Here is a 16,060-nt window from a genome sequence, read left to right as displayed (position 1 = left end):
TTTCTTTCTGTTTTCTCCATAGTCACTTCTTTGTTTCCTTTGCCTTTTAGTTTTTTCTCAATTTGTTTTCTTCTTTCTTTTTTTGTTTTTTCATTTTTTTCTGTTTCATGTTTTTTCCTCATTGTTAGAAATGAGGCTTCTGGCTGGCTAGGGTATGCACCTAAGCACGTTAGAACCCCCCAGTCTAGTCAGGGCAAATACTTTACACACCAAAGATAACCTGTGCTCACCCTTTGGTAGCATGACTCAGAGCAGTCAGGCTTATCAGCAGAGACAATGTGTAAAGCGTTTGCGCAACGCACTCACGCAACACAATGAATACACCACAAAGAGACTCCGCACAGGGGTATATAAAAATGTACTTTCTTTATTGTATATATCATATGACCAAAACAACATGAATCATAAATGCTTTAAACGGTATGCATGAGTCATAAATACTTGACACGTTATGCAAGAATCATAACTAAGTTGCGCATTATGCAATTGCTAAGTATCACAGTAACTGTACCCCATGTATGCTCTTCTCCCTGTGCCCATTGACAAACAGTACTTGCTATTCTGACCAAAGCCAGATAACAACGATGAATACCACACTAGTAGTAATGCAGGAGTAAGGAACAGTCTCAGAAATCACCGTATACTACCGGTTAGCAACGAAGCAATGTGTAGTGCAGCAATACTAGTCGGTTTAGAGATATCCATCTAAGATACTGTGTGTGAACACTGGCCGGTAAAATGTCCTTCTTTCTCCTAGAGGCTACACAGGAGCCCTGTTGAGGGCAAATGCCCTGATCTCAGCCAGGCATCTCTCTCACGGCGGCCAGTTAAGAATGAGGGGGCCCTCCCCAGGGGAGTTAAGATACACTTGATCCAACAGCAGAAGCAATGGTGGTCCTACAGACCTCCTGGTGACGATGGCAAGAAAGAGCTGTGGCAGCCTGTGAAATCTCCAATGCCGCTAAAAGGGGGGAGGGGCCCAGTAAGTGCCAACGCCACATGAATATCCTCCAACAAGGCCCTTGGGAGTGGCGTCCTCACTCTGCGCATCTCTTGCAGCAGAGGGCATCGCCAGTGGGGTCTTCAGTGGGCGACAACGATGCAGAGTGCAGGGGGATGGCGCCTTAGAATGGCACTTGTCTCCAGAGGCCTCCTTATCCCAAATCCCTTCCTTTGGGGCACTACTGGTGAAGTAGTGTGGCTCGCTGGTTAGAGGCGGCAGACCCGAGAGCAGAGGACGGCCCGGGACCAGGGTTCGATTCCCGGCGCGGCAGGTTTCTGGACCAGGGTCAGCGGACTCGATAATTCTCTCGCCTCGGTGCCTACTCTGATCAGCGATCACACTCGGCAACTCTGGGCATTAGCTTGCCTCATCTTCACTAACGGCCCCACCAGACCGCCGGGGATGCCTGGTCTCATCCTGGAGATACCCATTAAGGGACCATCTCTCAGGGAAGCCAGGAAGGGTTTCGCAGCGGTCGAAGCGCCTTGGGACCCTACGGGTAAGTAGTGCGCTATATAAATGCCAATACATTTACATTTACATTTACACATTTACATAACCCTCCATAGGACATGATGCACAGTCCGTTTCACAAGGGCTTCAAAAGCTCTCCACAGGTGGTGTCCCCAGGGAACCAGGACCATGAAGCACTCTTCACCACGCGCTGATCTGTGACTACCAGAAGCCGAAAAAAACGCTTAACCAGGCACTGATTTAGGGCAAGAGTGAATCCAGCCACGACTCCTTCTTGCAGAGCACACTGCTGCTGGACTCCCAAGAAATAGAATCCCACGCAGCGGTGCTTGGGGAAAAGCCTTTACACCCTTTAAGAACAGTGGAGGCAGGCAGGCAGGCCAGCACACAAAGATCCTTTGCAAAGTGGCAGGCCCTCCAGCAGCCCAACAGGCAGCAGGTCAGTACAACAAAGCAGGTAGTTTTACCGGCGATTTCTCCGGATACCACAGCAGTCTTCTTGTAAAGTGCATGATGTAGAGCCCAAGCCAGTGCATGAAGTGTCTAAAAACATGGGGTCATAGCCCTTGTACTTATACTCAAAATACTCTTTGATCAAGGGGAGACTTCAAGGGAACACTTTCAAGTGCACAGCAATCCCTTTCAACTCAGCCCTAGCTCCTGATGTCAGTGGGATAAATCAGCCCTTTGTGTGAGGGACGGACACAATTTATACAAATGTAAAGTGTGAACGCCTCTCCCAGGGCAGGAAGAACACCAGTTTGTGGATGAATGCAGATGGTACCCTGTCACAGCCAGCCCTTCTGGTGTTGTGGCTGTCTGGAAAGTCAGCACCAAGTGTAGCTGTCATCCAGCTCAGAGATGTGTTGGAGTCAGGCTGCATAGCACAGATAAATACTCACTTTCTAAAAGTTGCATTTCTAAAATAGTGATGTAAACTCCACCTACACCATTAAGCAGGATTTATCACCACTATTCTAAATATACCAAACATGGCAACGCCACTGCTTTTAGATCAGGAAATACCACTTAAACACAAAAGGGAATTCCCAGTGCTAGCCTATGAGAGGAGTAGACTTCACTGTAGCAACATACATAATAGGCTGTTTGTCACTATGCCACTCATAAACGCACATGCCTACTTTTTACTTACACATTACCCTGCCCATAGGCCGTTCCACAGACAAAATATCTAAGTTAAAAATATAGAAGTAAAAAAAATAGATGTAAAAATATAGAATGCAATAATATCAACTCCCTGTACTTAAACAGGTAAGTACAAAAATATAGTGAAAAAATATCGATATGAAAAATATAGTTGTATAAAATATCAAATTTTGTATATATAAAATGAAATAATAAATATTAATTATGTTAAATAATAAAATGAATCTATAAAAAGAAAGTAGATTTAATATAAATTAAATATATAATAAATACAATTAATTAAAAAAGTTAAACACAAAAACATAATTCATATATATTTTCTTTTAAACAATTATTAAGGGGGGCATGGCCTAGATGGCGGAGTGAACAGACGTGTTCCTCCCGAGCTCCCGCACCCGCCTAGGCCCTGAGCCCTAAACTATCGCTTCTCTCCCCCCTGGCTGGCCCCGGTGATCGGGTGTGGGCGAGAGAGTCTCCAGGCACAGCTGTGTAGAACTCCAGTCCTCCAGTAGACCACGGCACGGAAAGCGGGACCCTGGCCTCTGGTGCTCCGGGCGGAGGTGAAGGAGCGGGCCGCATCGAGGATCCGGCTGAGGCGGCGCTGACCCGGAGAGCGGAGAGACGTGCTCTGCAGGGGGCGGCCGCGCATCGGCATCTTGGCGGAACCGGCCACCGGGGCTCGAAGTGACGTGGCCTGGCGCCTGGCAGAGCGGTGAGTCCCGGACTCGCCCCCGAAGCTACGCGAAGCCGCGGCTGCGGCTGCGGCCTAGCCGGGAGAGAACAGAGGCCCGGAACGCTGCCGAGGCGGGGTGGCGGAGGGTCGGGCCCTGGCGAGACACCCTGCGGGGAGCAGTGATACGCAGGCAGTCTGGTTAATCGGTGGGCTCAGACCCGGAGCACGTTGGCCTGCTCTCCGGTGACGAAGAGTGCCCTGGTCCCGGACCCGCCCCACTAAACTACCTGAGGCCGCGGCTGCGGCCTAGCCGGCGGTGCCCTGAGGCCGCGAAAGTCGGAAAGAAAGCGCACAACCCACGGCAGATTTCCGGAAAGAAGGGGCCCCGGCGCCCAGTGGATAGCGCTTCCAGGCTGGTACATCGAATTCCGGAGTGTTGAGGCCACACGGAGACGGAGCTGGGCCCTGGACGCGGGGGCTTCCCCCCCCCCCCCCCCCCCCCCCCCCCCAGATTTCGACGGAGGAGGTGAGGAGCGGACTGGGAGAGCTAGTGGTGGTGCGAAACGCCCAGGAGTGTGGGGATTGCCCTGTGAGGAGCAGAGATTTGCGGTGCATCACACCGGGGGGGACCTACGGACTCAGCGGCACCTGACCCCTGGAACACGGCTGGGGAAGCGAAAGGGCCCCTGGGCGCCGCAGCTGGGCAGAGTTGGGATCCCCTTACTGGGACAGACACTGGAGTCGAGGTGGGTCTCTCCGGATGGCGCAGTGCGCATTGTGACTCTAGCGACCTGGTCCTGGGCACCTACGAACCCGCGACGTTGGCTGCTGAAGTAGACCACCTGACTGGAGGTGTAGGAGTGCTGGCGGAGAGGGCTGGAGCGGCGGCGGCCGCTACCACAGTGGTGCACTTAACTGGCTATCCACCCGTCCGACCTGAGGACCCGGGCCGGGCTATCGCAGGCATAAGAAGTGGTCAAGAACTGCGGAGAATTGTGGGGAACGACTCTTACACTGCGGGCCTGGCACTGGCTTGATCAGTGCTCCGATCTGTACCGTGCGAGTTACAAACACGCTGGACTGATGGCCGGACAGAAGGGCGGAAAGGGGAATAGCCGTACACTCCCGGAGATGCTTGGCAAAACCCAAGGTAAAGGAGACAAGGCTTCCGCGCCATCGGGAGGTGCTAGTAGCTCCCAAGGGGGAAACAGCGGAGAACCCCCAGTCACCAGATCATTCCTGGAGTCCCTTTTTGGGACATTGAGAGAGGACTTTCAGGCGCTAAAGCAGGAGGTGGCTGGCGAGGTGCGCGAGATACGCAGAGAGGTAGATGGACTCGGTGAGAGAGTGGCCACAACCGAAAGCTCCACACAGAGGCAGGATGAAGAGATCACTCATTTGCAGCAGGAAGTGCTCCGCCTCAGAGACCAGCACATTGATCTACAACTACATAATGAGGATTTAGAGAACAGGTCCCGGCGGAACAACGTAAGGGTCCGGGGAGTGCCGTCCACGGAAGAGAACACTGGCATAATGGCCTACCTGCAGGAGCTGTTCCGTGATGTCTTGGGCGAATCTGAGGACTTCCCCATCAGAATAGATAGAGCCCATCGGGTGGGACCACGGAGGCGAGCGACGGGGCCTCCCCCGGATGTTCTTGCCTTTCTGCCGGACTACCCACTGAAAGAGCGGATCATGGCGGAGGCAAGGAGGAAGCAGTTGATTGTGTTTCGTGGCCATACTGTGGCGTTGTACCAAGACTTGTCTGCGACCACGCTCCAGAAGCGAAGAGCATTTAAGATCGCGACGGACTTCCTGAGACAACATGACACCCCCTACTCTTGGGGACACCTGTTTCGCCTCATCTTCCGGTGGAATGGGGAATTGCACCAGCTGCGGTCCCTCCTGGATGTATGTGAAGTACTGGGGATCACGGCGGAGGAAGAAGACTCCTCCACCCCTAGGAGGAGAGACTCGGACACCGGTGGCTGGCGGAGGGTCTCGCGGCGCAGGTCCTCGGCAGCTCCACGGAGACCTAGCTCGCCCACCATCAGAGCTGACATGGCGGATGCCATCCAAACGGTTTCCAGAACCTCAGCGGCTGATGAAGTAGTTGCACTGACCGCATAACCTGGCTCCGGGGGGAGAAAGACTATGCATTACTGTTGGAGCAGGCTCGGGGTAGGGGTGGGGGGCGGGGACGGAGGAGGGATGCTGGTGGCAGGTCGCCCACGTAAGTACTTTACCACGGACCTGTCCAACAAAGGCAGGGCTGGGACTATCACGACTGAAGATTGTGGGAGGGTGGTGGGAGGCAGGGGTGTGGGGGAAGTTGGGGGTGTGTGTTTGGGGATGGGGGGATGCAGTTGGGGAGTTGGGAGTTGTGGGATTGGGGAACGGGTGGGGGAAGTTGGGGATGGAACTGTCCGGTGCTTTCATTGGGGACGCTTCGCAATGCCTGAGCGCGCGGGAACATTTGATTGCTGGTTTGATGCTTCCGGTTGTAATCCGGTTGCTATGGCGAGGGGCCTCTGATTTACCATGGCAGGACTGAAAGTGGTGACCCTGAATGTAAAGGGATTGAACAACCCCACGAAACGTAGAGCGATTCTCTCCTTGTTAGAAGGATCTCAGGCTGACATCTGTTTGCTGCAAGAAACACACCTACTAGCCGGTGACTGCCATAGGTTGAGATCCCGATCCTTCCCCACGCAGTTCTTCTCCTCCAACACTACGAAAACAGCTGGGGTGGCTATCCTAGTGTCTAAGTCCTTTAGAGGGGAGGTCCTACACAAATTCGTTGAACAGAAAGGGAGGTTGCTGGCTTATAGGTTCAAATTGGGCGCCCTGCAGTTTACCATAGGCTCACTTTATAGCCCTAACGAACAACAAGACAGATTCCTCCACACTGCTTTAATTGATGTCACGGCGTCACCTGACAGGCACATCATCTTAGGGGGGGACCTGAACCTGGTGTTTGATTCCTCTTTGGATAGGTCTGCGCAGCGGTACCCACAGACGGGGGAACTGTCGAACTCCGTGAAAAAGCAATTGGCTGACTCGGATTTCCATGACCTCTGGCGGGGACTACATCCTTCAGATAGGGATTACTCTTATTACTCACACGCACACAAAACATACGCTCGGTTAGACTATCTGCTGGTCTCCGGTCCGGTTAGGGACATGGCCACTGCATCTGAGGTGGGGGTCATCTCTCTTTCGGATCACGCCCCGGTCTCAGGGACTTTCCTCCCCCAGCCGAGTTCAGCGCGCCGCGGGGTCTGGCGACTTCGGGACACCCTCCTGCACAAGAAGGCGGTGGTGCAGCACATAACGGAGTCTGTACGAGACTTTCAACTGCACAATTCCAACGCTGACACCGCGTTGGCGACCCAATGGGGGGCTCTTAAAGCGGTCTTACGAGGTAATTTCATAGCAATCTCGTCGGCTGAAAACAAAGAGAGAAAGGTCAAGCGGGAGGAGCTCACGCAGCAGGTTAGGGAGCTGGAGCAGGTGCACCGCCGCACTGGGGCTCCCAGAATCTGGAAGCAACTAAAGGCGGTGAGGAAACTCCTTTCTGCTCTGGACTTAGATAGAGCGGAGTATGCAGCGCTGCGGTTGAAGCACGCCTACTATACTGGAGGGGACCGCTGCGGCCGGTTACTAGCAGCTAAGCTCTGAGTGGCACACCAAGCCCATAGGGTCAAAGAGATAGTGGGGACGGGAGGGCGTTCACTCACCGAAGACACCGACATTGCCGAATGCTTTCGCGACTTTTACTCTGAGCTATACGCGGGGGACAACCCAGGCATAGTCGAGCCCGATGAGTACCTAGACTCGGTGGCTCTCCAGTCCCTAGCCCCGGTGCAGACCGAATACCTGGAACGGGAGATTCGAGTGGAGGAGGTTGTCACGGCAATCTCTAGGCTGAAGCTCGGGAAAGCCCCAGGCCCAGACGGCTACACCTCACTTTTCTACAAGACGTTTTGCACTACCCTGGCGCCGATACTGACCAAGCTGTTTAATTCCTTTGCTTGCCCTGGAGCCATCCCGCCGGATCTCCTGCAGGCGACGGTATCTGTTATACCCAAACCAGGGAAGGATAGGACTCAATGTGGCTCGTATAGACCAATCTCCCTGCTGAATGTCGATCTTAAAATATACACCGGGATATTGGCAGCGAGACTAGCGCAGTATCTACCTGGGCTGATTGAGTCGGACCAATCCGGCTTCGTGCCTGGTAGACAAACAGTGGATAACACTAAAAGACTGGTGCACATATTGGAGAAAGCCTCGCGGATCCCGGGGGAGAGGATGCTGCTTTCGGTTGACGCCGAAAAGGCGTTCGACCGGGTGCACTGGCCGTATCTGGAACGAGTGATGGCACGTATGGGCATAGGGGAGAAATTCAGGACCCTGGTATTTAACTGCTACAAGTATCCTTCGGCTACGGTACGTGTCAATGGCTGCGGTTCGCGGCACTTTGATATTGGGCGTGGCACGAGGCAGGGGTGCCCACTGTCTCCTCTTCTTTTTGCTCTCTATATGGAGCCCTTTGCCCAGCGAGTACGGCAGAACCCGGATGCGACCGGAGTGCGGATGGGAGGGTACGCTCACACGATCAGTCTATATGCGGACGATGTCATATTCACCCTAGAGGACCCGAAGCGAGCCCTACCCGCTCGATGCCTTTGCGAGAGTAGCTGGGTTTCGAATGAATGTAGGGAAGTCTGTGGCATTAGACATCTCCCTGACGGCCGGTACGAGGCAGGACCTGCAGGGACGTTTCCCGCTCCAATGGTCGCGGCGTCATGTGCCGTACCTGGGTATCCTGCTGGCTCCCACGTTGCAAGCTATGGTGGTGGCTAATTATGAAGGACTAGGCAAAAAGGTCAAGGAAGAACTGGGGAGATGGGGCAAAGGAACGATTTCCTGGCTGGGTCGAATAGCGGCGGTTAAGATGACGGTCCTGCCTCAGATCCTGTACTTGTTTCGGGCGCTCCCGCTGCAGCCCCCCCGGGGCTGGATCCGGCAGATGCAAACCGACCTGTCTCGATTTATTTGGCAAGGCCGCAAGCCCCGAATGAGGAGGGCTTTGACTACTCTGGCGCCAGAAGCGGGTGGACTGGGGGTCCCTGACCTTCTAAAATATTATCAGGCGTCACAGCTAAGATACCTGGTAGAATGGAGCAGGTGGGAGTCTGATAAGCACTGGCTCTTCCAGGACCAGGCGGTGGCGGGCCGACCCCTGCAGGAAATACCGTTCCTGCGGAGGTCATATCGTCCCCCGAATCTTTACGCATCCTACATCACGAGAGAATCGCTGCGGATCTGGGACGCCATTAACACACCTTTTAACCTCACCACGTTCCCTTCCCCATTTACACCCATAGTGGATAACCCAGACTTTACGCCGGGGATGGAACCGGGAGCCTATACACACTGGCGGGAGAAGGGTTGTAGAGCACTCTTTCATATATATGGCGAGGACGGGGTCCTTCCCTTCGAGGCACTCAAGGAAACTTATCAGCTGACGGAGACAGACAGGATGAGGTACTGGCAAGTTCGACACTGGGCTCTACAGCCGCAAATACGGGAGTCGGCGGACAGGAATCTGTTACCTTATGAAAGGTGGCTAGCGACTCGCAAGGCAGACACCAAACTGATATCTGATCTATACAAAATGCTGCAACCACCGCCTTCTCATTTGTATAACCCGGGTAGAGAAAGATGGAACAGGGAGTTGGGGAGAACACTTAGCCACAAGGAGTGGGAGCAAATCTCGTACAGGGCACGGCATTCAGCATATCATGTAGGGCTCATGGAAACCTTCACTAAAGTCTCTACGTATTGGTACCACACCCCAGAACGCCTCCATGAAATGAACCGACTCTTGGACACTGCATGTTGGCGTAATTGCGGACACGTTGGCACACTGACACACACCTTATGGGATTGCCCCCTGCTGCAGGGTTATTGGAAGGAGGTGATAGACGAGATAGATGCATGTTTCGAGATAGAGTTGCCCCGCCTCCCGGCTTACGTTCTGCTGGGTCTCCCCAATGACCTCATGTATCCATTGAAATCTAGACGGGGAGACACATTGCCATTGCGCTAGGCTCGGCGATACAGAATATTTTGATACACTGGCGTACACCCACTGTCCCCTCGGTCACGGGTTGGCTTCATAGGCTGTGGCATGTCCTTGGCATGGAAAAAATATCACTTACTCTGCCAGGGGATGTAGACCAATTCCAGGAACTGTGGCTGCCCTTCCATACACTACTGACGAGCGAATTCAGGGAGCTCACCTGCCCAAGATACCTGAGGTTATTGAGACTCACTCCTCCCATAACATGAGTGGTAGGGGGTAGAATTCAGAGCGGCACACCGGACACGAAAGCGCAGGTGGATGGGAACAACGAGTATTGGCATTCTACTGAGTACGGCACCGGACAGAGGGTGGGAGGGGGGGGGAATGGGGGGGCGAGGGGTCGTTGGGTTGGTTTGTTTTGGTTAAAAGTGCAGTACAGCGGGGCTGTCAATCGCCAGCACTCCATCGCTTGGACACATTGCATGAGCGGGACGCCCAGGGCGGTTTTGCTAACGCTGGGACTGTTGGACTTTACAAGTAGCGGCCAGCCCTGGAGGTGGCGTCGATTTGTTTAGGCAATGATTGCTCCTTACTGCATTACTCTTATGCCTTCACTGTTGTAAGACTGTACTTAATAAAATACTTTAAACATAAACAATTATTAAACTATTAATTTTGATTTCTTTTGTCATTTGAAAATTATATGAAACATTTCAAATATATATAAATATATATATATGTGTGTGTGTACCAATACTTTTAACAATAAAGGAGTGAATATGGGCGCAAAAACACAAGAAGGAGACTAGTGTTTGCAACCTGAAGCCAAAGACAAAGACAGTGTGTGGTGTGTTATAAAAAACCCTTTAAGTTTTTAAAAGAACCCTCACTCACCAACCTGGTTGGTGACATGCTTTATCATCTGGTTCCCACCGGGAAGACCAAGTGTCTTCCCGGTGTGGTACGATGCCTGTAGTTACAGTGAAGCTGTTTTTTTTGTGAAGTGAGATTGTGGAAAGTGAATTAAAAGAGAGCAAACTATTTCCAGAAATTAACTTTAATAAAGGAAAAGTAAGCAATCATTAAAAACAAGTGAGGCGGACAAAGGTTGGCTATTAGACTGAGCCAACTATGTCCTCAGTGTGCAATGGGTCGACATGTTTCTGCTCATGTGTGCTGAGCTTTCATCAGGACCAAGAAGGGTAACCACCCGGGCGGTATACACACGCTAAGGTGTACCCTAACCTCGGGGTGTGGGTGTATCGTAAAATAGAACTCACGGTTTTGAACCAGACTTTCCTGGCATTTCCAGGTGTCAAAACCTGTAGGGATAGAAAAAGGACATACCAACAAAACAACATTTATATTTGTCGCATGTGCCCTCTCACAAAATCTTGCCACCTCTATACTGTAGTGAGCCAGTTTTGTAAACATCGCACCATATGCACCCATTAGTGCTCACATTAATCCCCTGTCAATTACAAAGGAGAACGATTTCGAGAACATGCCTGTATTAATCAAACATGTTTGTTATACAGAGGGAGCCAAATCGGTACATTCCCCTCTTATCGTTTGCCCTCTTTAGTATGTTACACAAGTAGACCAAATTGTTCCCGTGCCTTTTTTTTATCTACTAAGATTGTTCTTTGTTCAAAAAGTGCTTGTAGTGTTTAAAACAGTAGCAAGCTATTTTTAATCAGAAAACCACCCGAGTATGGAAAACAGCCTTGAAAGCTAAAAAAAGGAAAGTTACATAAAAGCACATTGCGCTTTACTTCATGGTACCGGTGGCAGGGGTAATCTTCGTGCCGGGAGTGTCTAAGATAGAAGACAGTGAGGTATGAGGTGGTCAGTTCTCAATATCGATTGTTCAACAGCAATATGCCAGATAATAAGGGTAGACCACCCGGTTCCCCCTTCCACTTACTTAACTCCTGACGTCTCCCCGCCGGTGACCTACTTGATTCACATCCACCGCCCGAATAATGGAATCTGGGCGTCTACCGGGATGTACAAGTACGTCAGCGTAGGTCACGTGATCTGTCCTCCGTTGTACGTGTTATAACAACAAGTGGGACAGATAGAGGACAATGTTTACCGGGGTCCAATGTACGTGTCCTATAACTGGGAATCAAAAGGGTGTACAGAGTTCCCCACAGAGGGTTGGGTAAGTTAAGGGAATGTCTCTCCTTCTAGAATGTGTTGTGTGATCGGGATTGAGGTAATCCCTTGACGGAATTAAGGACGCCTCACACAATTCAAAGGTTGGACGACTATTGCCATCCCACCCGATGATTGTTTTGTGTCATCATTGGCCTCCTGCTCCAACGGCAGGCTGGCGGTGCAATGCCTGTCGGGTAGCACTGGGTGCTACTCTTTAGTGGAGATCTTCTATTCCTCGGCCAATAGATGCATGTGTGTGAGGGGCCAGAAGGGGGTGCAATTGTGAGCGTGAATGAAAAGTTAAAAAAGGTCAGTGGAGTCCATTAAGAACCTTTAATGATATGGCTCACTGCCTCGTTTAAAAGTGGTGAAGGGAGGGGTACCGAGGCACAAAGAGTAAGGTGATCTGGCCTCGTTCAACCCTCGCCTATGGTGCGGTCAACATGTTTCATGCCACTAGGGCAATTCTTCAGGACCTAAATGCTCATCAACTTGCAGGGATTGTTTAACCGTTAGCAAAAGTTAGATATACAACCTGCAGAGTATCGCAGGATGGGATCCTGCGTGATTTCCCGCCCCTTAGTCCCTGGTAGACGGACCCCACTGACTGTCCTTGTGGGGCCTGAGCTGTAAGGTAGTTACCTTGTATGCTCGAGGCACTGGGCTTGTAAGCACCTACCCCTACCACAGCGGCGAGATCGCAGGACAGCTGTCCTGCGATCTCGCCGCTGTGGTAGGGGTAGGTGCTTACAAGCCCAGTGGGCGGGAAATCACGCAGGATCCCGTCCTGCGATACTCTGCAGGTTGTATATCTAACTTTTGCTAACGGTTAAACAATCCCTGCAAGTTGATGAGCATTTAGGTCCTGAAGAATTGCCCTAGTGGCATGAAACATGTTGACTGCACCATAGGCGAGGGTTGAACGAGGCCAGATCACCTTACTCTTTGTGCCTCGGTACCCCTCCCTTCACCACTTTTAAACGAGGCAGTGAGCCATATCATTAAAGGTTCTTAATGGACTCCACTGACCTTTTTTAACTTTTCATTCACGCTCACAATTGCACCCCCTTCTGGCCCCTCACACACATGCATCTATTGGCTGAGGAATAGAAGATCTCCACTAAAGAGTAGCACCCAGTGCTACCCGACAGGCATTGCACCGCCAGCCTGCCGTTGGAGCAGGAGGCCAATGATGACACAAAACAATCATCGGGTGGGATGGCAATAGTCGTCCAACCTTTGAATTGTGTGAGGCGTCCTTAATTCCGTCAAGGGATTACCTCAATCCCGATCACACAACACATTCTAGAGAGAGAGACATTCCCTTAACTTACCCAACCCTCTGTGGGGAACTCTGTACACCCTTTTGATTCTCCGTTGTACGTGGTCACGCATCTCTTGTTTGTGTGAAGGTTATTTTTAACGCGGTCACTATTAGCAGTTAATGTTTAACGAATTTCATTACATTAAAGAGCCCAGTGATCCAAAAACAACCCCTTTTTCGAGTTTTGTTGTTTTAAGAAAATATATTTCTTTGCGCATATCGCTTGCTCATATCCAGGGCTATGTCTCAAGATCGTCACATGACCGCAATGTCATGTGATAAATACTCCGTAAGGTGTAACAAGCGCGATATCAGATTTGAACTCAATTTAAAGGGGCCAGCGTGTTCGTCAATACGGTGAGCATAACTTTATTGACATGCATGGTTGTTCACACGTAGCCAAAACATATTCTAGTGTGCTTAGTGGAGAAGACGCTATTTCTCCTTTCTACATGAATCAATGTATCGACAGCAAAACACCACCGTCAGTAAAAATTACACGGAAGTTTATCTTGTCTAGAAATCGCATGCCAATCATTATTCATAATGAAAAGTCTTTGTCACTGATATTAACACAGTTACAATGTGACTGTATCATGACATGACTACATGCTGGAATTCTAAGGTGGTAAAGTCGAAGGTTGTATGGGCCAGGATGTTATACATATTGTATAATTCTTACTAAAGTTAGCCTAATCTATATTCTATTATTCAGAAGTAAGGACTATTATACCTTAACCCCACATTAGAGTCCATAGCAAACATAGATCAAAATTGTACCACCAAACCTCAAGGAATGTTATTGTTAATGGATCAACGTTGCATCACAGAGCCCCAAGGAATGTTATACTTAAGTCCTGATTGGTGGATAGATAATCGGTAAACCCAGCGTCGTTCTTTTTCAAAGAGGGACTCATGTATTCTGGCACTGCTCTGTATTTGCTCAATCACGGTCCACTTCATGTCGTTTGGGGTGTGGTTGGATTGTATAAAATGCACAGTTAATTTAGTGGTGTTTCTCTGGCATCTTATATTACTGTGGTGTTCGCAGATCCGTTGTTTTATTCTCCTTGTAGTCATCCCCACATATCGGAGTCCACAGGGGCAAGTAATCAGATATACTACGTTGCACGAATTACAATTAGTGTGCTTACGTAGAAACCATTTTTTTCCTGGCTCCAGATTCAGCACTTTGGTTGGAGTAGTGAGGTGACACACACTACATCCCCTGCAAGGATAGTGTCCTCAAACTGGGGGGAGTCCCCAGTCATTAAAAACAGTATAATCATTCACCTCAAGTGTGTTTTTGGGCCGTATATGGACTAAGGAATCCTTCAGACTTCTTGCCCTACGATAGGAGAAAAGGGGCTTCTCCCAGTCGTGATTATTACTTTTCAATATCTGCCAGTGTGTCTTGATTGATTAGCTCACTGCATTCGAGATGGGGTTATAAGTGGGGACACACGTTAGTGGTAGGTTCTCTTCAGGATTCTTGGGGTTATCCTCTAACAGGGCATCTCTCTGTTGATGTCTTGCCCTTTTACAACTTTTTCTCAGGATGTTTCCAGGATAGCCCCGCCTCTGTAATTTACTTGTAAGATCTTGTGCCTGACTCACATACTTCACGACAATTACGTCTGAGGCGTAAATATTGCCCAAATGGGAGATTCTCCCTAAGTCGGCGTGGATGGAAACTCGTGAAGTGTAAAAGATTATTCTTTGCAGTGGGTTTATGGTAGGTCTTGGTTTTTAACCGATTCTCCACTCTGGTGATAGTCACATCCAGAAAAACCATCTCACTCTTGTTGTAGTTGTGGGTGAACATGAGGTGTACGTCACCGGTATTAATCCAAGACAGAAACTCTAATAGCTGTTGTTCACTCCCTCTCCAGATAACAAGCACATCATCAATGTACCTTCACCAGAAGGATACATTGGATGCAAAAGGATTGGAGGTATGCAAGATATGCTTACATTCAAAGTCCAATACGTATAACCCGGCCAAACTTGGGGCAAAAGGACTGCCCATCGATGTCCTGGTGGCCTGAAGGTAGATCTCACTTTCATATTTGAAAAAGTTGCGCTTCAGAGCTAAAGTAGCACAGTCAGCTACAAAAGCTGTTGGAGTTTTGAAGTCCCAGTCTGATCGATTCAGTGTGTCTCTAATTACCCTGATGGTGTCATCCTGTGGGATGCATGTGTAGAGACTTTCGATATCTAAAGATACCAAAAAACATGATCCCTCTGGCAACTCACTAAGCATAGACAGTAAACTTTTTGTATCTCTAATATAAGTACTAGTTGCTTGAATCAAAGGTTTCAGAAAAAATCACAATATTTAGATAGTGGTTTGAGTAACAAACCGATACCTGAAACAATTGGACGTCCAGGTGGAGGTACCTTACTTTTGTGTGTCTTCGGCAAGGTGTAGAAATATGGGTTTTTCCCTTCAGAGATGGCAATGAAATCCGCCTCCTGTTTAGAGATGTAGCCACTGTGTTCTGCTTCTGACACTAACTCTAAGATTTCATCCCGGAGGGCCGATGACGGATCTTCTTCGAGGCGTATATAGTTGCTTTCATTACTCAGAAGACGTCTAAACTCAGTGTCATATGCAGTAGCATCTTGGATCACTATGCCTCCCCCTTTGTCAGCAGATTTGATGACAATTTTAGTGTTGGATTGGAGGGTTTGTAAAGCTTGATATTCAGTAGCTTTCATATTCTTGAAAGGAATAGGTTCTTGCATAGATTCCACTTCATTAAATACCGCTTGTTCAAATGCTAATAGTACCGGTGGAACAGTGTGAGGGGGAGGGGTGAACGTAGATTTTAATCTAAACCCTGTGTCACTTGGTAAAGACTGGGAGTCCTCCTCAGTCTTATTTTCAAAAAAGTTTTTCAGTCACAATTTGCGAAAAAAGTCAGACAGCTCACAATGTAATTTAAAACGATCCAGCCGAGCCGTAGGTATAAAACCTAGGCCTTTTTCTAGGACAGAGGTTTCTTCAGGGCTTAAGTCATTTGTAGATAAGTTAGTTATTAAGCTCTCAAATTGCTCGGACCTGCTCGTTGCTCCTGGGTCTTGCTTCTTGTGTTGTCTCCTACAGCTTCTTCCTGTGCCCAGTGAACCTGAATGGTCCCTCTTCTCCTGCCCCTCCTT

The 16,060-nt window shown here is 49.7% G+C and overlaps 1 protein-coding gene across 1 annotated transcript in view; it reads left to right on the top strand.

Moving 5' to 3' along the window:
* TTC6 (tetratricopeptide repeat domain 6) overlaps positions 1-16,060 on the top strand; it is a 1,229,706-nt gene that overhangs the window by 1,484 nt on the left and 1,212,162 nt on the right. The gene's annotated exons all lie outside the window — the stretch shown is intronic.

The sequence above is a fragment of the Lissotriton vulgaris genome, chromosome 9, assembly GCF_964263255.1.
Source record: "Lissotriton vulgaris chromosome 9, aLisVul1.2, whole genome shotgun sequence".
Taxonomy (NCBI): Eukaryota; Metazoa; Chordata; class Amphibia; order Caudata; family Salamandridae; genus Lissotriton; species Lissotriton vulgaris.
The sequence above is the reverse complement of the archived record's forward strand: the minus strand, read 5'-3'. Positions and strand labels throughout refer to the sequence as shown.